Here is a 23,897-nt window from a genome sequence, read left to right as displayed (position 1 = left end):
GATATAATATGAATGTCATAGGGAGCAGTGATTGTGGAGATAGCGGGAGATAGGGGAGTAGGAGAGATATAGAGATATAATATGAATGCCACAGGGGGAAATGATTGTGGTCATAGAGTGGGAGATAGGGGAGTAGGAGAGATAGAGAGATATAATATGAAAGCCACAGGGGGAAGTGATTGTGGTCATAGAACAGGATATATGGGAGTAGGAGAGATAGAGAGATATAATATGAATGTCATAGGGAGCAGTGATTGTGGAGATAGCGGGAGATAGGGGAGTAGGAGAGATAGAGAGATATAATCTGAATGCCACACGGGGCAGTGATTGTGGAGATATAGGGGGAGCTAGGGGAGTAGGAGAGATAGAGAGATATAATATGAATGCCACAGGGGGCAGTGATTGTGGTGATAGAGTGGGAGATAGGGGAGTAGGAGAGATAGAGAGATATAATCTGAATGCCACACGGGGCAGTGATTGTGGAGATATAGGGGGAGCTAGGGGAGTAGGAGAGATAGAGAGATATAATATGAATGTCATAGGGAGCAGTGATTGTGGAGATAGAGGGGGAGATAGGGGAGTAGGAGAGATAGAGAGATATAATATGAATGTCATATGGAGCAGTGATTGTGGAGATAGAGGGGGAGATAGGGGAGTAGGAGAGATAGAGAGATATAATATGAATGTCATAGGGAGCAGTGATTGTGGAGATAGAGCGGGAGATAGGGGAGTAGGAGAGATAGAGAGATATAATATGAATGTCATAGGGAGCAGTGATTGTGGAGATACAGGGGGAGATAGGGGAGTAGGAGGGATAGAGAGATATAATATGAATGTCATAGGGAGCAGTGATTGTGGAGATAGAGCGGGATATATGGGAGTAGGAGAGATAGAGAGAAATAATATGAATGGCAGAGGGAGCAGTCATTGTGGAGATAGAAGGGGAGATAGGGGAGTAGGAGAGATAGAGAGATATGATATGCATGGAACAGGGAGCAGTGATTCTGGAGCTAGCGGGAGATAGGGGAGTAGGAGAGATAGAGAGATATAATCTGAATGGCAGAGGGAGCAGTGATTGTGGAGATAGAGGGGGATATATGGGAGTAGGAGAGATAGAGAGATATAATATGAATGGCAGAGGGAGCAGTGATTGTGGAGATAGAGGGGGAGATAGGGGAGTAGGAGAGATAGAGAGATATGATATGCATGGAACAGGGAGCAGTGATTCTGGAGCTAGCGGGAGATAGGGGAGTAGGAGAGATAGAGAGAAATAATATGAATGCCACAGGGGGCAGTGATTGTGGAGATATAGGGGGAGATAGGGGAGTAGGAGAGATAGAGAGATATAATATGAATTTCATAGGGAGCAATGATTGTGGAAATAGAGGGGGAGATAGGGGAGTAGGAGAGATAGAGAGATATAATATGAATGTCATAGGGAGCAGTGATTGTGGAGATAGCAGGGGATAGGGGAGTAGGAGAGAAAGAGAGATATAATATGAATGCCACAGGGGGAAATGATTGTGGTGATAGAGTGGGAGATAGGGGAGTAGGAGAGATAGAGAGATATAATCTGAATGTCATAGGGAGCAGTGATTATGGAAATAGAGGGGCTGATAGGGGAGTAGGAGAGACAGAGAGATATAATATGAATGTCATAGGGAGCAGTGATTGTGGAGATAGCGGGAGATAGGGGAGTAGGAGAGATAGAGAGATATAATATGAATGCCACAGGGGGCAGTGATTGTGGTGATAGAGTGGGAGATAGGGGAGTAGGAGAGATAGAGAGATATAATCTGAATGCCACACGGGGCAGTGATTGTGGAGATATAGGGGGAGTTAGGGGAGTAGGAGAGATAGAGAGATATAATATGAATGTCATAGGGAGCAGTGATTTTGGAGATAGAGCGGGATATATGGGAGTAGGAGAGATAGAGAGAAATAATATGATTGCCACAGGGGGCAGTGATTGTGGTGATAGAGTGGGAGATAGGGGAGTAGGAGAGATAGAGAGATATAATCTGAATGCCACACGGGGCAGTGATTGTGGAGATATAGGGGGAGTTAGGGGAGTAGGAGAGATAGAGAGATATAATATGAATGTCAGAGGGGGCAGTGATTGTGGTGATAGAGTGGGAGATAGGGGAGTAGGAGAGATAGAGAGATATAATATGAATGCCACAGGGGGAAATGATTGTGGTCATAGAGTGGGAGATAGGGGAGTAGGAGAGATAGAGAAATATAATATGAAAGCCACAGGGGGAAGTGATTGTGGTCATAGAACAGGATATATGGGAGTAGGAGAGATAGAGAGATATAATATGAATGGCAGAGGGAGCAGTGATTGTGGAGATAGAGGGGGATATATGGGAGTAGGAGAGATAGAGAGATATAATATGAATGGCAGAGGGAACAGTGATTGTGGAGATAGAGGGGGAGATAGGGAAGTAGGAGAGATAGAGAGATATGATATGCATGGAACAGGGAGCAGTGATTCTGGAGCTAGCGGGAGATGGGGGAATAGGGGAGATAGAGAGACATAATATGAATGCCACAGGGGGCAGTGATTGTGGTGATAGAGTGGGAGATAGGGGAGTAGGAGAGATAGAGAGATATAATCTGAATGCCACAGGGAGCAGTGATTGTGGAGATATAGGGGGAGATAGCGGAGTAGGAGAGATAGAGAGATATAATCTGAATGCCACAGGGAGCAGTGATTGTGGAGATATAGGGGGATATAGGGGAGTAGGAGAGATAGAGAGATATGATATGAATGGCACAGGGAGCAGTGATTCTGGAGATAGCAGGAGAGATAGAGAGATATGATATGAATGGCACAGGGAGTAGTGATTCTGGAGATAGCAGGGGATAGGGGAGTAGGAGAGATAGAGAGATATAATATGAATGCCACAGGGGGAAGTGATTGTGGTCATAGAGTGGGAGATAGGGGAGTAGGAGAGATAGAGAGATATAATATGAATGCCACAGGGGGGAGTGATTGTGGTCATAGAGCGGGATACATGGGAGTAGGGGAGATAAAGAGATATAATATGAATGTCATATGGAGCAGTGATTGTGGAGATAGAGCGGGATATATTGGAGTAGGAGAGATAGAGATATATAATATGAATGGCAGAGGGAGCAGTGATTGTGGAGATAGAGGGGGAAATAGGGGAGTAGGAGAGATAGAGAGATATAATTTGAATGACACAGGGAGCAGTGATTGTGGCGATAGAGCGGGAGATATGGCAGTAGGAGATATATAGAGATATATTCGGAATCCCACAGGGAGCAGTGATTATGAAGATAGAGGGGGAGGTATGGGGGTAGGATAGATAGACAAATATAATATGAATGACACAGGGAGCAGTGATTGTGGAGAAAGAGCGGGGGATAGGGCAGTAGGAGAGATAGAGAGATATAATCTGAATGCCACAGCGAGCAGTGATTGTGGAAATAGAGCAGGAGATAGGGGAGTAGGAGAGATAGAGAGATATAATATGAATGCCATAGGGAGCAGTGATTGTGGAGATAGAGCGGGAGATAGGGGAGTAGGAGAGCTAGAGAGATATAATATGAATGCACAGGTATCAGTGATTGTGGAGATAGCGGGAGATAGGTGAGTAGGAGAGATAGAGAGATGTAATATGAATGTCACAGGGGGCAGTGATTGTGGAGATGGAGTGGGAGATAGGGGAGTAGGAGAGATAGAGAGATATGATATGAATGGCAAAGGGAGCAGTGATTCTGGAGATAGCGGGAGATAGGGGAGTAGGAGGGATAGAGAGATATAATATGAATGCCACAGAGGGAAGTGATTGTGGTGATAGAGTGGGAGATAGGGGAGTAGTAGAGATAGAGAGATACAATCTGAATGCCACAGGGAGCAGTGATTGTGAAGATAGGGCGGGATATATTGGAGCAGGAGAGATAGAGAGATATAATATGAATGGCAGAGGGAGCAGTGATTGTGGAGATAGAGCAGGATATATGGGAGTAGGAAAGATAGAGAGATATAATATGAATGGCAGAGGGAGCAGTGATTGTGGAGATAGAGGGGGAGATAGGGGAGTAGGAGAGATAGAGAGATATGATATGCATGGAACAGGGAGCAGTGATTCTGGAGCTAGCGGGAGATAGGGGAGTAGGAGAGATAGAGAGAAATAATATGAATGCCACAGGGAGCAGTGATTGTGGAGATATAGGGGGAGATAGGGGAGTAGGAGAGATAGAGAGATATAATATGAATTTCATAGGGAGCAGTGATTGTGGAAATAGAGGGGCTGATAGGGGAGTAGGAGAGATAGAGAGATATAATATGAATGTCATAGGGAGCAGTGAGTGTGGAGATAGCGGGAGATAGGGGAGTAGGAGAGATAGAGAGATATGATATGAATGGCACAGGGAGCAGTGATTCTGGAGATAGCGGGAGATAGGGGAGTAGGAGAGATAGAGAGATATAATATGAAAGCCACAGGGGGAAGTGATTGTGGTCATAGAACAGGATACATGGGAGTAGGAGAGATAGAGAGATATAATATGAATGGCAGAGGGAACAGTGATTGTGGAGATAGAGGGGGAGATAGGGGAGTAGGAGAGATAGAGAGATATGATATGCATGGAACAGGGAGCAGTGATTCTGGAGCTAGCGGGAGATGGGGGAATAGGAGAGATAGAGAGACATAATATGAATGCCACAGGGGGCAGTGATTGTGGTGATAGAGTGGGAGATAGGGGAGTAGGAGAGATAGAGAGATATAATCTGAATGCCACAGGGAGCAGTGATTGTGGAGATATAGGGGGAGATAGCGGAGTAGGAGAGATAGAGAGATATAATCTGAATGCCACAGGAAGCAGTGATTGTGGAGATATAGGGGGACATAGGGGAGTAGGAGAGATAGAGAGATATGATATGAATGGCACAGGGAGCAGTGATTCTGGAGATAGAGCGGGAGATAGGGGAGTAGGAGAGATAGAGAGATATGATATGAATGGCACAGGGAGCAGTGATTCTGGAGATAGCAGGGGATAGGGGAGTAGGAGAGATAGAGAGATATAATATGAATGCCACAGGGGGAAGTGATTGTGGTCATAGAGTGGGAGATAGGGGAGTAGGAGAGATAGAGAGATATAATATGAATGCCACAGGGGGGAGTGATTGTGGTCATAGAGCGGGATATATGGGAGTAGGGGAGATAAAGAGATATAATATGAATGTCACAGTGGGCAGTGATTGTGGTGATAGAGTGGGAGATAGGGGAGTAGGAGAGATAGAGAGATATAATCTCAATGCAACAGGGAGCAGTGATTGTGGAGATATAGGGGGAGATAGGGGAGTAGGAGAGATAGAGAGATATAATATGAATTTCATAGGGAGCAGTGATTGTGGAAATAGAGGGGGAGATAGGGGAGTAGGAGAGATAGAGAGATATGATATGAATGGCACAGGGAGCAGTGATTGTGGAGATAGCGGGAGATAGGGGAGTAGGAGAGATAGAGAGATATAATATGAATGCCACAGGGGGCAGTGATTGTGGTGATAGAGTGGGAGATAGGGGAGTAGGAGAGATAGAGAGATATAATCTGAATGCCAGAGGGAGCAGTGATTGTGGAGATATAGGGGGAGATAGGTGAGTAGGAGAGATAGAGAGATATAATATGAATGTCATAGGGAGCAGTGATTGTGGAGATAGAGCGGGAGATAGGGGAGTAGGAGAGATAGAGAGATATGATAAGAATGGCACAGGGAGCAGTGATTCTGGAGATAGTGGAAGATAGGGGAGTAGGAGAGATAGAGAGCTATAATATGAATGCCACAGGGGGCAGTGATTGTGGTCATAGAGCAGGATATATGGGAGTAGGAGAGATAGAGAGATATAATATGAATGTCATAGGGAGCAGTGATTGTGGTGATAGAGTGGGAGATAGGGGAGTAGGAGAGATAGAGAGATATAATCTGAATGCCACAGGGAGCAGTGATTGTGGAGATATAGGGGGAGATAGGGGAGTAGGAGAGATAGAGAGATATAATATGAATGTCATTGGGAGCAGTGATTGTGGAGATATAGGGAGAGATAGGGGAGTAGGAGAGATAGAGAGATATAATATGAATGTCATAGGGAGCAGTGATTCTGGAGCTAGCAGGAGATAGGGGAGTAGGAGAGATAGAGAGCTATAATATGAATGCCACAGGGGGCAGTGATTGTGGTGATAGAGTGGGAGATAGGGGAGTAGGAGAGATAGAGAGATATAATCTGAATGCCACAGGGAGCAGTGATTGTGGAGATATAGGGGAGATAGCGGAGTAGGAGAGATAGAGAGATATAATCTGAATGCCACAGGGAGCAGTGATTGTGGAGATATAGGGGGATATAGGGGAGTAGGAGAGATAGAGAGATATGATATGAATGTCATAGGGAGCCGTGATTGTGGAGATAGCAGGGGATAGAGGAGTAGGAGAGATAGAGAGATATAATATGAATGCCACAGGGGGAAGTGATTGTGGTCATAGAGTGGGAGATAGGGGAGTAGGAGAGATAGAGAGATATAATATGAATGCCACAGGGGGGAGTGATTGTGGTGATAGAGCGGGATATATGGGAGTAGGAGAGATAGAGATATATAATATGAATGGCAGAGGGAGCAGTGATTGTGGAGATAGAGGGGGAAATAGGGGAGTAGGAGAGATAGAGAGATATGATATGCATGGAACAGGGAGCAGTGATTCTGAAGCTATTGGGAGATAGGGGAGTAGGAGAGATAGAGAGATGTAATATGAATGTCACAGTGGGCAGTGATTGTGGTGATAGAGTGGGAGATAGGGGAGTAGGAGAGATAGAGAGATATAATCTGAATGCCACAGTGAGCAGTGATTGTGGAGATAGAGCAGGAGATAGGGGAGTAGGAGAGATAGAGAGATGTGATATGAATTTCATAGGGAGCAGTGATTGTGGAAATATAGGGGGAGATAGGGGAGTAGTAGAGATAGAGAGATATGATATGAATGGCACAGGGAGCAGTGATTGTGGAGATACCGGGAGATAGGGGAGTAGGAGACATAGAGAGATATAATATGAATGCCACATGGGGAAGTGATTGTGGTCATAGAGTGGGAGATAGGGGAGTAGGAGAGATAGAGAGTCATAATCTGAATGCCACAGGGAGCAGTGATTGTGGTGATAGAGTGGGTGATAGGGGAGTAGGGGAGATATAGAGATATAATATAAATGGCATAGGGAGCAGTAATAGTGGAGATAGAGCGGGATATATGGGAGTAGGAGAGATAGAGAGAAATAATATGAATGCCACAGGGGGCAGTGATTGTGGTGATAGAGTGGGAGATAGGGGAGTAGGAGAGATAGAGAGATATAATCTCAATGCAACAGGGAGCAGTGATTGTGGAGATATAGGGGGAGATAGGGGAGTAGGAGAGATAGAGAGATATAATATGAATTTCATAGGGAGCAGTGATTGTGGAAATAGAGGGGGAGATAGGGGAGTAGGAGAGATAGAGAGATATGATATGAATGGCACAGGGAGCAGTGATTGTGGAGATAGCGGGAGATAGGGGAGTAGGAGAGATAGAGAGATATAACATGAATGCCACATGGGGAAGTGATTGTGGTCATAGAGGGGGAGATAGGGGAGTAGGAGAGATAGAGAGATATAATATGAATGTCATAGGGAGCAGTGATTGTGGAGATATAGGGGGAGATAGGGGAGTAGGAGAGATAGAGAGATATGATATGCATGGAACAGGGAGCAGTGATTCTGGAACTAGCGGGAGATGGGGGAGTAGGAGAGATATAATATGAATGCCACAGGGGGCAGTGATTGTGGTGATAGAGTGGGAGATAGGGGAGTAGGAGAGATAGAGAGATATAATATGAATGTCATAGGGAGCAGTGATTGTGGAGATATAGGGGAAGATAGGGGAGTAGGAGAGATAGAGAGATATAATCTGAATGCCACAGGGAGCAGTGATTGTGGAGATATAGGGGGAGATAGGGGAGTAGGAGAGATAGAGAGATATGATATGAATGGCACAGGGAGCAGTGATTGTGAAATAGAGGGGGAGATAGGGGAGTAGGAGAGGTAGAGAGATATAATATGAATGCCACAGGGGGCAGTGATTGTGGTGATAGAGTGGGAGATAGGGGAGTAGGAGAGATAGAGAGATATCATCTGAATGACACAGGGAGCAGTGATTGTGGAGATAGAGGGGGAGATAGGGGAGTAGGAGAGATAGAGAGATATGATATGAATGTCATAGGGAGCAGTGATTGAGGAGATAGAGCGGGATATATGGGAGTAGGAGAGATAGAGAGATATAATATGAATGCCACAGGGGGCAGTGATTGTGGTGATAGAGTGGGAGATAGGGGAGTAGGAGAGATAGAGAGATATAATCTGAATGCCACAGGGAGCAGTGATTGTGGAGATATAGGGGGAGATAGGGGAGTAGGAGGGATAGAGAGATATAATATGAATGTCATAGGGAGCAGTGATTGTGGCGATAGAGCGGGATATATGGGAGTAGGAGAGATAGAGAGATATGATATGAATGGCACAGGGAGCAGTGATTCTGGAGATAGCGGGAGATAGGGGAGTAGGAGAGATAGAGAGATATAATATGAATGCTACAGGGGGCAGTGATTGTGGTGATAGAGTGCGAGATAGGGGAGTAGGAGAGATAGAGAGATATAATCTGAATGCCACAGTGAGCAGTGATTGTGGAGATATAGGGGGAGATAGGGGAGTAGGAGAGATAGAGAGATATAATATGAATGTCATAGGGAGCAGTGATTGTGGAGATAGAGCGGGATATATGGGAGTAGGAGAGATAGAGAGATATGATATGCGTGGAACAGGGAGCAGTGATTCTGGAGCTAGCAGGAGATAGGGGAGTAGGAGAGATAGAGAGCTATAATATGAATGCCACAGGGGGCAGTGATTGTGGTGATAGAGTGGGAGATAGGGGAGTAGGAGAGATAGAGAGATATAATCTGAATGCCACAGTGAGCAGTGATTGTGGAGATATAGGGGGAGATAGGGGAGTAGGAGAGATAGAGAGATATAATATGAATGTCATAGGGAGCAGTGATTGTGGAGATAGAGCGGGATATATGGGAGTAGGAGAGATAGAGAGATATAATATGAATGGCAGAGGGAGCAGTGATTGTGGAGATAGAGGGGGAGATAGGGGAGTAGGAGAGATAGAGAGATATAATATGAATGTCATAGGGAGCAGTGATTTTGGAGATAGAGCGGGATATATGGGAGTAGGAGAGATAGATAGATATGATATGATTGGCACAGGGAGCAGTGATTGTGGAGATATAGGGGGAGATAGGGGAGTAGGAGAGATAGAGAGATATAATATGAATGGAACAGGGAGCAGTGATTCTGGAGCTAGCGGGAGTTAGGGGAGTAGGAGAGATAGGGAGATATAATATGAATGCCACAGGGGGCAGTGATTGTGGTGATAGAGTGGGAGATAGGGGAGTAGGAGAGATAGAGAGATATAATCTGAATGCCACAGGGAGCAGTGATTGTGGAGATATAGGGGAAGATAGGGGAGTAGGAGGGATAGAGAGATATAATATGAATGGCAGAGGGAGCAGTGTGGAGACCTATCACATAGTCAGTCACTCTGACTGGCTTGGGGGAAGGAGCACTCTCCAGCTCCTCCTTGATCACGGCCAATGGACCTCTGACCGGATGACCATAAAGAAGTTAAAAGGGAGAATAACCTACTCCCTCCTGAGGGACTTCTCTATAAGCAAAGAGAAGGCATGGCAGTAGAAGGTCCCACTTTCTTTTAAGGGTGTCCTCTAAAGCACCTATCATGCTCTTCATGGTTCTGTTGAACCTTTCAACCAGCCCATTTGTCTGAGGGTGGTATGCGGTTGAGAACTTTTAAGTAACTCTGCAGGTTTTCCACATGGCTTTCATGTAGTGGGACATACAATTTGACCCCCTGTCAGAGATTACTTCCTTAGGAAACCCAACCCTGGTAAAAATATCAAGGAAGGCCTTAGCCACAGTCGGAGCTGTAACAGTCCTCATAGGAATTGCCTCAGGGTACCTAGTAGCATGGTCTACTACAACAAGTAAAAACCTGTTGCCTGAGGAAGTTGGAGGATCAAGGGGACCAACAATGTCAATCCCTACTCTCTCAAATGGGACTCCCACAACTGGGAGAGACACTAAAGGTGCCACATTCTTGGAGCCAACCTTACCAGAAGTCTGGCAGGTGTGGCAGCTCCTGCGGTATTTATCTACTTCGGCCCTAATCGTTGGCCAATAGAAGTAGAGTGAGAGCCTTTCCTTAGTCTTCTTGAAACTCAAGTGACCAGCCAAAGGAATCTCATGGGCTAACTGCAAGAACTGTGGTCTGTTCTCTTGGGGTACTACAAGTCCTTTGTTGTCCCCAGGTGCAGACTCGGTTGGTTCACTGTAGAAGAGGCCATCTTCCCAGTGTAACCTATATTTCCCAGGCTCTTGCCCTTCAGCCTGAGCATCTGCCTGGTGGTGAAGACCTTCCAGAGTTAGACATTCTCTCTGTCCCTTACTGAAGTCTGCCCTGTTGGGTCCACTTTCCGCCAGTAAAGACTGCAGCTCAGGATGGTCAACAGGATACAGATCTCCAATGAGTTCCTGGCCTTCCATTAGCTCTTCTTCAGAGTCTAATTCTACCACACAGGGTTGTACCCCTCTCTCAGCCTCAGCTGGAGGTGGAGTTACGGGTGTAACTTTGGACAACCGCGGGGAAGTCCGTGTTGGCTGCACTGAAATGCTGGCTGCTGGTTTCGGGGTAGAAGTCTTAGGTTTCCCTTTCGCTTCTGATTTCTTCGAGACAGCGGCCGACAATTCCAGTGGAGCAGGAGTGATCTCTTTCTTCATCATCTCCTGGAGAGTACCGCGCATGGTCCTCTCTCTTGCGGGTCTGGTTAGCTCCTGTAACCGTTTACTAGGAGGTCTGGGAGTATGCGATACAACTCCGAGAGTTTTCAAATCGTTACCCAACAGTACGCGTCCTGGTACCTCACTCTGTATGCTGACAGGTATCTTCACAGTCATGTCGTTACACTGGATGAAAACTGGTAATTGGGGAAGCATCTGCACAGGCCCTCCAGCTAACTTGGTGAGGCGTTTGGGTGCCTTAGCAACATCCTCAGCCTGAAAAAATGATTTATCCACCACAGTTATGCTGGCCCCAGTGTCCCTAATGGGAGGAGTCTCCTGACCATTCACCTGGACACTGTCCTTATAATACTCTTTAGTATTATCGGGGATAGAATTATAGACATCTAAATTCTGTTGTTCCCACAACCCCAGAGATACTAAAGAAATGCTGGCTGAGACTCCAATGAGTTCGTTAGCTAGCAGAAGAAAGTTTCCACTTGCCATTTGGACTTCCTCCTCTGGAGCGAAGGCTAAGGAGACAAGCTGGACCCCTGAAGGTTTACCCTAACATCTGGGATCTCCTTTCACGTGGTCAGTCGAGCCACAAACAAAGCATTTACTGAATGCTTTTTGGAATGGTGGCTTGTTCTGGCCTCCTTCCGGTTTGGCACCAGAAGACACACTATTCTGCTGCGGTTTTCCTTGTGGCTTACCCTTCTGGTTTTGTTTGGGGCCCTCTTTGGAATTTGAGTTATTCAAATTCTCTTTTGAGTCTTTTTTAGGCTGTTTTCCCTCATCCTTCTCCTGAGTTGCCCCAGAATCCTTATGAGTGGCCATGTTGGCGACCCATAAGTCAGCAGCCTTAGCTAGCTTCCGGGAATCCAATTCCTTCGAATCAGCCATGTGCTGTCTGAGCTCAGGAGAACAGGCATCATAAATAGACTCCAACATAAAAAGATTCTTCATACCCTCATAAGTGTTCACTTTGTAACCCTTAATCCATCCCTCTAAGTTTTTCAACCCTTCACTCACCCAGGTAGCCCAAGGGTACCATCATGCTTTTTGAGGGTTCTAAACCTCTTAAGATACTGGGAAGGGGTCTTCCCGAATCTAGCTATCAAAGCTAGTTTCACACTTTCGTAATCCGTCTTATCCGCCTCCCCCAACTCCATTACCACATCAGTCGCAACAGGGGGGAGCCTAGAGAACAACCAGGGAAGTAAATCATTCCCGGTGATGTCCTGGAGCCCATGATTGTACTCAAACAGTTTTAACCAATCTAACACATCCAATCTCGGTTCATACATAACCACTAATTCCTTCGGCATCCGGGGTCTTTTGGGACTGGAGCTCCTAGAGGAACCAGAGGAGAGAGAAGCATTTTCTACAGACAACTTTTTCATCTCTAATTCGTGATTAAATTCTATTTCCCTGAGCCTTAACTCAGCTTGCTTCTGCTCAGCCTGGGCATTCATCCGTCTGAACTCGAGCTCTTGGTTTCTTTCAGATTGAGCCAAGAACCGTTTGTATTCTAATTCGAGCTTCATTTTTTCAAGTTCAAAATAAGCAGGGTTACATGTGGGACCTGGTATGGGCCCCGTAGGTACAGCTGGTAAGGCAGGTAGAGGAGCAGGGGAGACAGTTTTGTTCGCCTCTCCTTCCTCGTCAGCCTCTTCATCACTATCATCAGAATTATGATTTAGATCAACACCATCACTGTTATCTACATTTGCTGAAGAAGTTGGTTCCTCTGAACCAGTACCCAGACTTTGGTTTTCCAGCAATCTCGCTATTAGTTCTAACTTCTTGCCTCTTACAGAAAGATTCTCTTGCCTGCAGAGAGCTTGTAAACTCTCAGTAGTTTCACCCGACAAGGACTCTTGACTGTTAGCTTCCATCGTAGACATGTTTTTGAAAGTTGCTTTTTAGTGCTAAGCTTTGTGATTAGTTATCCTAAAGTGTCGAAAAGCACTCTAAACTGTATACTCGATACAAATCCCACCGCTGTACACCAGTGTTAGGCGGAAACCTGTGCAGTTCCCTCTGGGACCACTGCAAAAGATTTAGGACTACAGGTGTTTAGCAGTAAACCCACTTGGTAGCAGTCTGTACCACACAGATTCACTTGGTAGCTGTGGCTGAGCAGTCAGACTTCCCTCAAGAAGAGTTAGGCAGTATGTGGAGTATACAATATAGGGCAATCCGCACAGTAGAACAAGCAAACACGGAACAAGGCTTCGGTGTAAAGATATAAAGGTATTTATTTATAACAACACATCTAAGGAAAACACTGTGGCACTAATACGGTAAGCAACTTCAATCACAATTACTATACGAAGAAAAAGATCAATCCCCCTAACAATAGTTTGACAAGTGTAGGTTCACCGGCATCACTTATTTGCAGACAGAGGTGTATGCTTTAACCTAGATGGTACTCTAGTATTCGTTAGGACGGGAGAGAAAAATAAGGCAGGTTATGAAGTCAACTCGGTACCAATACTTTTCGGACAAATGCAAGGTAAGTAAGGCAGGGTCTACTGCAGATCACAAAGTTCAGAGGCCAGGCCCACTCGGAGAGAGGCAAGGTGATATGTTCCAAAATGTGTCTCAGTGGAAATGCGCTTCGAGTCTTTATCGCAAAATTGTTATGGAAAGATTGGACCAGTTCAGAACAACACGTTAAAGAAAGCTTGGAGGCGACCCAATGGAAAGGCGAGGATTAAGACACCTCACTCGATCCGGCAGAAAGGGAAGCCAGGCGGACACGGTACCTTGTTTGTGGAGAGACAGCTCCAGCGGGGGCAGCTGTTCCTGGTGGTGGATACACGTCGGGTCTTTGCCAAGAGTAGAGATGATCTCGTCGTCGAAGAAAAGTGAAGTCTGGTGCACCACCAGGGAAGAGACCAGCCGCGGAGTGCTCCATCACAAGGCACCACCTTTTGGTCGCGGTACAGGGGTAGTGGCTATCCGGTTGCCGAGGTGCTCTGCACGGGCAATTCGACCACTGCGTCCTGTAGCGAAGAAAAAGCAAAAGGAACTGGCTGTTCCCACCAGTCAGGGGAAGAGACTCTCCCGGCAGGGAGATCTCATCTGTCGTCGGGAAGTGGTGAGTCAGTTCCGCAGGGCTCCACCGGAGGTGTCGTCGTTGCAGGTCGCCTCAGCTATACCCTCGTCGGATTCTTAGGTCCTGTGGCGATTTCTGAAGATCCATTCCCAAAAGCCCTGCTTTTATGCAGAAAACCCCCATTCATTCAGCCTAGCTGTCAATCAAAACACGCTAAGTGGTGAGCGGGGTGGCTCACCACTTGGGCCAATCACACTAGAGTGCGACCGGAGTTGGCAAGGCAACTCGGTCCAGGGTGCCTAAACCCCCTCCCACACCCCTGTGGTAACCCAGACAGAATGGCACCACTTTGGAGGGTCTCTGTACAGAAGCCCGCCAAAAGTGGAACAAAGGGCTCAACCTTTGGTTTAGGAGTCACAGAGACGAACACAGACGCCATTTTAAAACCAAGTTCTGGCAGATAATACCATCCGATAGACTTATTTAAGATAAGTAAACCGGTGGTTTGTTAGAGATTAACGAGGAAAAGTATCAATCTCCAACAATGGGAAGAATCCCATAGGGTTATATTCGGGGTCGAACATAACAAGTAGTTTCCACTGCCACCAGCCAAAACTCGACGAGGGGGGACGGGACAGTGCCCCCTCGAATAACAGACCCAGGAGTAATCGAATTACCCCTACTAGTACGTCCACAATAGGATGGTTTGTACTAGTTCTGTTAGTAAATTTAGGTCTAGTAAAGCCAATGGTAACTTTACATGCCCGGGGAGACAGTAGTCAGTCCCCGGGTATGGAGTCTATGATGGAGGTCCGCTAGGACGCCCCAGTGCTACGGCACGGAGGGTGCAGTGTAACACACATAGAAAAACATATGAGACCCTATGGAGTAAAAGACCCCATAGCCCATAGAACACATTGACATTCAAAGGAATTACACACATTCATGTCCAAGAGTGGGAGAAAAAGAGTCTCACTCTTGGCAGGATGGAAAAAACAAACTCCAGAAATCCAGCAAAGCTGCTGGGGGACTCACTAGGTTAGGAAATTCAGCCTAAACAGAGAATTCTCCTTAACAGAAGTGTACCGGTTAGTGTACCTGTAGTGTATGGGCTGTGTACAGGTTAGTATACAGGAAGTGTACGGGTAGTGTACGGGATAGTGTATGGGAAGTGTACAGGATAGTGTACCGGTAGTGTACGGGCTGTGTACAGGTTAGTGTACAGGAAGTGTACAGGTAGTGTACGGGTTTGTGTATGGGCTTGTGTATGGGATGTGTACGGGCTGTGTACGGGTTAGTGTATGGGTTAGTGTACGGGTTAGTGTACGGGAAGTGTATGGATAGTGTACGGGTTCATGTACAGGCTGTGTACAGGTTAGTGTACGGGTTAGTGTACCGGTAGTGTAGGGGTTAGTGTACGGGCTGTGTAAGGGTTAGTGTATGGGTTAGTGTACGGGTTAGTGTACGGGAAGTGTATGGGTAGTGTACGGGTTCATGTACAGGCTGTGTACGGGTTAGTGTATGGGTTAGTGTACGGGTTAGTGTATGGGAAGTGTACGGGTTAGTGTACCGGTAGTGTATGGGCTGCATACGGGTTAGTGTACGGGTAGTGTACGGGTTCATGTACGGGCTGTGTATGGGTTAGGGTACGAGTTAGTGTACGGGGTAGTGTACGGGGTAGTGTACGGGTTAGTGTATGGGTTAGTGTATGAGTTAGTGTATGGGAAGTGTATGGGTTAGTGTACCAGTAGTGTACGGGCTGTGTACGGGTTAGTATACAGGAAGTGTACGGGTAGTGTACGGGTTAGTGTACGGTTAGTGTAGTGGAAGTGTATGGGTTAGTGTACTGGTAGTGTACGGGCTGTCTACGGGTTAGTGTACAAGAAGTGTACGGGTAGTGTACAGGTTAGTGTACGGGTTAGTGTACGGGCTGTGTACGGGTTAGTGTACGGGTTAGTGTACAGTTAGTGTATGGGTTGGTGTACCGGTAGTGTATGGGCTGTGTACAGGTTAGTATACAGGAAGTGTACAGGTTCATGTACAGGCTGTGTACGGGTTAGTGTACGGGTTAGTGTACGGGTTAGTGTATGGGAAGTGTACGGGTTAGTGTACGGATTAGTGTATGGGGTAGTGTACGGGTTAGTGTACGGGTTCATGTACGGGCTGTGTACGGTTAGTGTACAGGTTAGTGTATGGAAAGTGTACGGGTTAGTATACTGGTAGTGTACGGGCTGTGCACGGGTTAGTGTACAGGCTGTGTATGGGTTAGTGTACGGGTAAGTTTATGGGTTAGTGTTTGGGTAGTGTACGGGTTAGTGTACCGGTAGTGTACGGGCTGTGTACGGGTTAGTGTACAGGAAGTGTATGGGTAGTGTACAGGTTAGTGTACGGGTTCATGTACGGACTGTGTACGGTTAGTGTACAGGTTAGTGTATGGGAAGTGTACGGGTTAGTGTACTGGTAGTGTACGGGCTGTGCACGGGTTAGTGTACAGGCTGTGTATGGGTTAGTGTACGGGTAAGTTTATGGGTTAGTGTATGGGTAGTGTACGGGTTAGTGTAACGGTAGTGTACGGGCTGTGTACGGGTTAGTGTACAGGATGTGTATGGGTAGTGTACGGGTAGTGTACGGGTTAGTGTACTGTTAGTGTACGGGTAAGTGTATTGGTTAGTGTATGGGTTGTTGTATGGGTCGTGTACGGGTTAGTGTACCGGTAGTGTACGGGCTGTGTACGGGTTAGTATACAGGAAGTGTACGGGTAGTGTACGGTTTGTGTACGGGTTAGTGTACTGTTAGTGTACGGGTAAGTGTACAGGTTAGTGTACGGGTTAGTGTATGGGAAGTGTAAGGGTTAGTGTACCAGTAGTGTATGGGCTGTGTACGGGTTAGTGTACGGGTTAGTGTACGGGTTAGTGTATGAGAAGTGTACGGGTTAGTGTACTGGTAGAATACGGGCTGTGTATGGGTTAGTATACAGGAAGTGTACAGGTAGTGTACAGGTTCGTGTACGGGCTGTGTACGTGTTAGTGTACCGGTTTGTGTATGGGCTGTGTACGGGTTAGTGTACGGGTTAATGTACGGTTAGTATATGGGTCAGTGTACGGGGTAGTGTACGGGTTTGTGTACGGGTAGTGTACGGGTTAGTGTACGGGCTGTGTACGGGTTAGTGTATGGCTTAGTGTACGTGTTAGTGTATGGGAAGTGTACGGGAAGTGTACGGCTAGTGTACGGGTAGTGTACGGGTTCGTGTATGGGTAGTGTGCAGGCTGTGTACGGGTTAGTGTACGGGTAAGTGTATCGGTTAGTGTATGGGTAGTGTACGGGTTAGTGTACCAGTAGTGTACGGGCTGTGTACGGGTTAGTGCACAGGAAGTGTACGGGTAGTGTACGGGTTAGTGTACGGGTTAGTGTACTGTTAGTGAATGGGTTAGTGTACGGGTTAGTGTATGGGAAGTGTACGGGTTAGTGTACCGGTAGTGTACGGGCTGTGTATGGGTTAGTGTACAGGAAGTGTACGGGTAGTGTACGGGTTCATGTACGGGCTGTGTATGGGTTATTGTACGGGTTAGTGTACGGTTAGTGTACGGGTTAGTGTACGGGATAGTGTACCGGAAGTGTATGGGCTGTGTATGGGTTAGTGTACAGGAAGGTTACAGGTAGTGTACGGGTTCGTGTACGGGCTGTGTACGGGTTAGTGTACGGCTTCATGTATGGGCTGTGTACAGGTTAATGTACGGGTTAGTGTACGGTTAGTGTACGGGTTAGTGTACGAGGTAGTATACGGGTTTGTGTATGGGTAGTGTACAGGATAGTGTAAGGGCTGTGTACGGGTTAGTGTAAGGGTTAGTGTACAGGAAGTTTATGGGTAGTGTACGGGTTCATGTACGGGCTGTGTATGGGTTAGTGTACAGGTCAGTGTACGGGTTAGTGTACGGTAGTGTACGGGCTGTGTACGGGTTAGTGTATGAGAAGTGTACGGGTTAGTGTACTGGTAGTATACAGGCTGTGTACGGGTTAGTATACAGGAAGTGTACAGGTAGTGTACAGGTTCGTGTACGGGCTGTGTACGGGTTAGTGTACCGGTTTGTGAATGGGCTGTGTACGGGTTAGTGTACAGGTTAGTGTACGGTTAGTGTATGGGTCAGTGTACGGCTTAGTGTACGGGTTTGTGTACGGGTAGTGTAGGGGTTAGTGTACGGGCTGTGTACGGGTTAGTGTATGGGTTAGTGTACGTGTTAGTGTATGGGAAGTGTACGGGAAGTGTACGGCTAGTGTACGGGTAGTGTACGGGTTCGTGTACGGGTAGTGTGCAGGTGTGTACGGGTTAGTGTACGGGTAAGTGTATCGGTTAGTGTATGGGTAGTGTACGGGTTAGTTTACCAGTAGTGTACGGGCTGTGTACGGGTTAGTGCACAGGAAGTGTACGGGTAGTGTACGGGTTAGTGTACGGGTTAGTGTACTGTTAGTGTATGGGTTAGTGTACGGGTTAGTGTATGGGAAGTGTACGTGTTAGTGTACCGGTAGTGTACGGGCTGTGTATGGGTTAGTGTACGGGTAGTGTACGGGTTCATGTACGGGCTGTGTATGGGTTATTGTACGGGTTAGTGTACAGTTAGTGTACGGGTTAGTGTACGGGATAGTGTACCGGAAGTGTATGGGCTGTGTATGGGTTAGTGTACAGGAAGTGTACAGGTAGTGTACAGGTTCGTGTACGGGCTGTGTACAGGTTAGTGTACGGCTTCATGTATGGGCTGTGTACAGGTTAATGTACGGGTTAGTGTACGGTTAGTGTACGGGTTAGTGTACGAGGTAGTATACGGGTTTGTGTATGGGTAGTGTACGGGATAGTGTAAGGGCTGTGTATGGGTTAGTGTAAGGGTTAGTGTACAGGAAGTTTATGGGTAGTGTACGGGTTCATGTACGGGCTGTGTATGGGTTAGTGTACAGGTTAGTGTACGGGTTAGTGTACGGTAGTGTACGGGCTGTGTACGGGTTAGTGTATGGGTTAGTGTACGGGTTAGTGTATGGGAAGTGTATGGGTTAGTGTACTGGTAGTGTACGAGCTGTGTACAGGTTAGTGTACAGGAAGTGTACGGGTAGTGTACGGGTTCATGTACGGGCTGTGTACGGGTTAGTGTACAGGTTAGTGTATGGTTAGTGTATGGGTTAGTGTACGGTTAGTGTACGGGTTCTTGTACGGGGTAGTGTACAGGTTAGTATACGGGCTGTGTATGGTTAGTGTACGGGTTAGTGTATGGGAAGTGTATGGGTTAGTGTACCGGTAGTGTACGGGCTGTGTACGGGTTAGTGTACTGGCTGTGTATGGGTTAGTGTACAGGTAAGTGTATGGGATAGTGTATGGGTAGTGTGCGGGTTAGTGTTCTGGTAGTGTACGGGTTATGGTACAGGAAGTGTACGGGTTAGTGTACTGTTAGTATACTGGTTAGTGTATGAGAAGTGTACGGGGTAGTTCATGGGCTGTGTACAGGTTATGTACTGGATGTGTATGGGTTAGTGTACGGGTTATTGTACGGGTAGTGTACGGGTTAGTGTATGGGTTAGTGTACAGGGTAGTGTATGGTTAGCGTACAGGCTGTGTACAGGTTAGTGTACGGGTAAGTGTATTGGTAGTGTACGGGTTAGTGTACCATTAGTGTACAGGCTGTGTACGGGTTAGTGTATAGGTTAGTGTACAGGAATTGTACGGGTAGTGTATGGGTTAATGTACGGGTTAGTGTACGGGTTTGTGTACGGGATAGTGTACGGGATAGTGTATGGGAAGTGTACGGGATAGTGTACCGGTAGTGTACGGGCAATGTGTACAGGTTAGTGTACAGGGAGTGTACAGGTAGTGTACGGGTTCGTGTACGGGCTTGTGTATGGGATGTGTACGGGTTAGTGTATGGTTAGTGTATGGGTTAGTGTATGGGGTAGTGTACGGGTTCGTGTACCGGTAGTGTACTTGTTAGTGTACGGGCTGTTTATGGGTTAGTGTGTGTGTTAGTGCACGGGAAGTCTATGGGTAGTGTACAGGTTTATGTACAGGCTGTGTACAGGTTAGTGTACGGGTTAGTGTACGGTTAGTGTATGGGAAGTGTACGGGTTAGTGTACCGGTAGTGTATGGGCTGCATACGGGTTAGTGTATGGGTAGTGTACGGGTTCATGTAGGGCTGTGTATGGGTTAGTGTGCAGTTAGTGTACAGGTTAGTGTACGGGGTAGTGTACGGGGTAGTGTACGGGGTAGTGTATGGGTTAGTTTATGGGTTAGTGTATGGGTTAGTGTATGGGAAGTGTACGGGTTAGTGTAGCGGTAGTGTACGGGCTGTGTACGGGTTAGTATACAGGAAGTGTACGGGTAGTGTACGGGTTAGTGTACGGGTTAGTGTACGGTTAGTGTATGGGAAGTGTATGGGTTAGTGTACAGGTAGTGTACGGGCTGTCTACGGGTTAGTGTACAAGAAGTGTACGGGTAGTGTACAGGTTAGTGTACGGGTTAGTGTACGGGCTGTATACAGGTTAGTGTACGGGTTATTGTACCGGTAGTGTATGGGCTGTTTACAGGTTAGTATACAGGAAGTGTACGGGTTCGTGTACAGGCTGTGTACGGGTTAGTGTACGGGAAATGTATGTGTTAGTGTATGGTTAGTGTACGGGTTAGTGTATGGGGTAGTGTACGGGTTAGTGTACGGGTTCGTGTACGGGCTGTGTACGGGTTAGTGTATGGGAAGTGTATGGGTTAGTGTACTGGTAGTGTACGGGTTGTGTACAGGTTAGTGTACAGGCTGTGTATGGGTTAGTGTAAGGGTAAGTGTACGGGTTAGTGTATGGGTAGTGTACGGGTTAGTGTACCGGTAGTGTACGGGTTAGTGTACAGGAAGTGTACAGGTAGTGTACGGTTAGTGTACGGGTTAGTGTACTGTTATTGTACGGGTAAGTGTACGGGTTAGTGTATGGTTAGTGTATGGGTTAGTGTATAGATAGTGTATGGGTTGGTGTATGGATAGTGTATGGGTTGGTGTATGGGTCGTGTATGGGTTAGTATACAGGAAGTGTATGGGTAGTGTACGGTTACTGTACGGGTTAGTGAACGGGTTAGTGTATGGGAAGTGTACGGGTTAGTGTACCAGTAGTGTATGGGCTGTGTACGGGTTAGTGTACAGGAAGTGTATGGGTAGTGACGGGTTCGTGTATGGGCTGTGTACAGGTTAGTGTACGGGTTAGTGTAGGTTAGTGTACGGATTAGTGTACGGGTTAGTGTATGAGAAGTGTACGGGTTAGTGTACTGGTAGTGTACGGGCTGTGTACGGATTAGTGTACAGGAAGTGTACAGGTAGTGTACAGGTTTGTGTACGGGCTGTGTACGGGTTAGTGTACCGGTTTGTGTATGGGCTGTGTACGGGTTAGTGTATGGGTTTGTGTACGGGTAGTGTACGGGTTTATGTACGGGGTAGTGTACGGGTTAGTGTACGGGTTAGTGTACGGGTAGTGTGCAGGCTGTGTACGGGTTAGTGTACGGGTAAGTGTATCGGTTAGTATATGGGTAGTGTACGGGTTAGTGTACCAGTAGTGTACAGGCTGTGTACGGGTTAGTGCACAGGAAGTGTATGGGTAGTGTACGGGTTAGGTACGGGTTAGTGTACTGTTAGTGTATGGGTTAGTGTACGGGTTAGTGTATGGGAAGTGTACGGGTTAGTGTACCGGTAGTGTACGGGCTGTCTACGGGTTAGTGTATAAGAAGTGTACGGGTAGTGTACAGGTTAGTGTACGGGTTAGTGTACGGGCTGTGTACGGGTTAGTGTACGGGTTAGTGTACAGTTAGTGTATGGGGTAGTGTACCGGTAGTGTATGGGCTGTTTACAGGTTAGTATACAGGAAGTGTACGGGTTCATGTACAGGCTGTGTATGGGTTAGTGTACAGGTTAGTGTACGGGTTAGTGTATGGGAAGTGTACGGGTTAGTGTATGGTCAGTGTACGGGTTAGTGTATGGGGTAGTGTACGGGTTAGTGTACGGGTTCGTGTACAGGCTGTGTACGGTTAGTGTACGGGTTAGTGTATGGGAAGTGTACGGGTTAGTGTACTGGTAGTGTACAGGCTGTGTACGGGTTAGTGTACAGGCTGTGTATGGGTAAGTGTACGGGTAAGTGTACGGGTTAGTCTATGGGTAGTGTACAGGTTAGTGTACCGGTAGTGTACGGGCTGTGTACGGGTTAGTGTACATGAAGTGTACGGGTAGTGTATGGTTAGTGTACGGGTTAGTATACTGTTAGTGTACGGATAAGTGTACGGGTTAGTGTATGGATAGTGTATGGGTTAGTGTATGGATAGTGTATGGGTTGGTGTATGGATAGTGTATGGGTTGGTGTATGGGTCGTGTATGGGTTAGTGTACCGGTAGTGTACGGGCTGTGTACGGGTTAGTATACGTGAAGTGTACGGGAAGTGTACGGTTACTGTACGGGTTAGTGTACGGGTTAGTGTATGGGAAGTGTACGGGTTAGTGTACCTGTAGTGTATGGGCTGTGTACGGGTTAGTGTACAGCAAGTGTACGGGTAGTGTACGGGTTCGTGTATCGGCTGTGTACAGGTTAGTGTACGTGTTAGTGTAGGTTAGTGTACGGATTAGTGTACGGGTTAGTGTATGAGAAGTGTACGGGTTAGTGTACTGGTAGTGTACGGGCTGTGTACGGGTTAGTATACAGGAAGTGTACAGGTAGTGCACAGATTCGTGTACGGGCTGTGTACGGGTTAGTGTACCGGTTTGTGTATGGACTGTGTATGGGTTAGTGTACGGGTTAGTGTACGGTTAGTGTATGGGTCAGTGTACGGGGTAGTGTATGGGTTTGGGTATGGGTAGTGTACGGGTTAGTGTACGGGCTGTGTACGGGTTAGTGTATGGGTTAGTGTATGGGTTAGTGTAGGTGTTAGTGTATGGGAAGTGTACGGGAAGTGTACGGGTAGTGCACGGGTAGTGTACGGGTTTATGTACGGGGTAGTGTACAGGTTAGTGTACGGGTAGTGTGCAGGTTGTGTACGGGTTAGTGTACGGGTAAGTGTATCGGTTAGTGTATGGGTAGTGTACGGGTTAGTGTACCAGTAGTGTACGGGCTTTGTACGGGTTAGTGCACAGGAAGTGTACGGGTAGTGTATGGGTTCATGTACGGGCTGTGTACGGGTTATTGTACAGGTTAGTGTACGGTTAGTATACGGGCTGTGTACGGGTTAGTATACAGGAAGTGTACGGGTAGTGTACGGTTACTGTACGGGTTAGTGTACGGGTTAGTGTATGGGAAGTGTACGGGTTAGTGTACCGGTGGTGTATGGGCTGTGTACGGGTTAGTGTACAGGAAGTGTACGGGTAGTGTACGGGTTCGTGTATGGGCTGTGTACAGGTTAGTGTACGGGTTAGTGTAGGTTAGTGTACGGATTAGTGTACGGGTTAGTGTATGAGAAGTGTACGGGTTAGTGTACTGGTAGTGTACGGGCTGTGTACGGGTTAGTGTACAGGAAGTGTACAGGTAGTGTACAGGTTCATGTACAGGCTGTGTACGGGTTAGTGTATCGGTTTGTGTATGGGCTGTGTACGGGTTAGTGTACGGGTTAGTGTACGGTTAGTGTATGGGTCAGTGTACGGGGTAGTGTATGGGTTTGGGTACGGATAGTGTACAGGTTAGTGTACGGGCTGTGTACGGGTTAGTGTATGGGTTAGTGTACGTGTTAGTGTATGGGAAGTGTACGGGAAGTGTACGGGTAGTGTATGGTTAGTGTACGGGTTTATGTACGGGGTAGTGTATGGGTTAATGTACGGGTAGTGTGCAGGCTGTGTATGGGTTAGTGTACGGGTAAGTGTATCGGTTAGTGTATGGGTAGTGTACGGGTTAGTGTACCAGTAGTGTACGGGCTGTGGACGGGTTAGTGCACAGGAAG

This window comes from Ambystoma mexicanum, chromosome 6q, assembly GCF_040938575.1.
Source record: "Ambystoma mexicanum isolate Mex_15411 chromosome 6q, UKY_AmexF1_1, whole genome shotgun sequence".
Classification (NCBI taxonomy): domain Eukaryota; kingdom Metazoa; phylum Chordata; class Amphibia; order Caudata; family Ambystomatidae; genus Ambystoma; species Ambystoma mexicanum.
Note: the sequence above shows the minus strand (reverse complement) of the source record.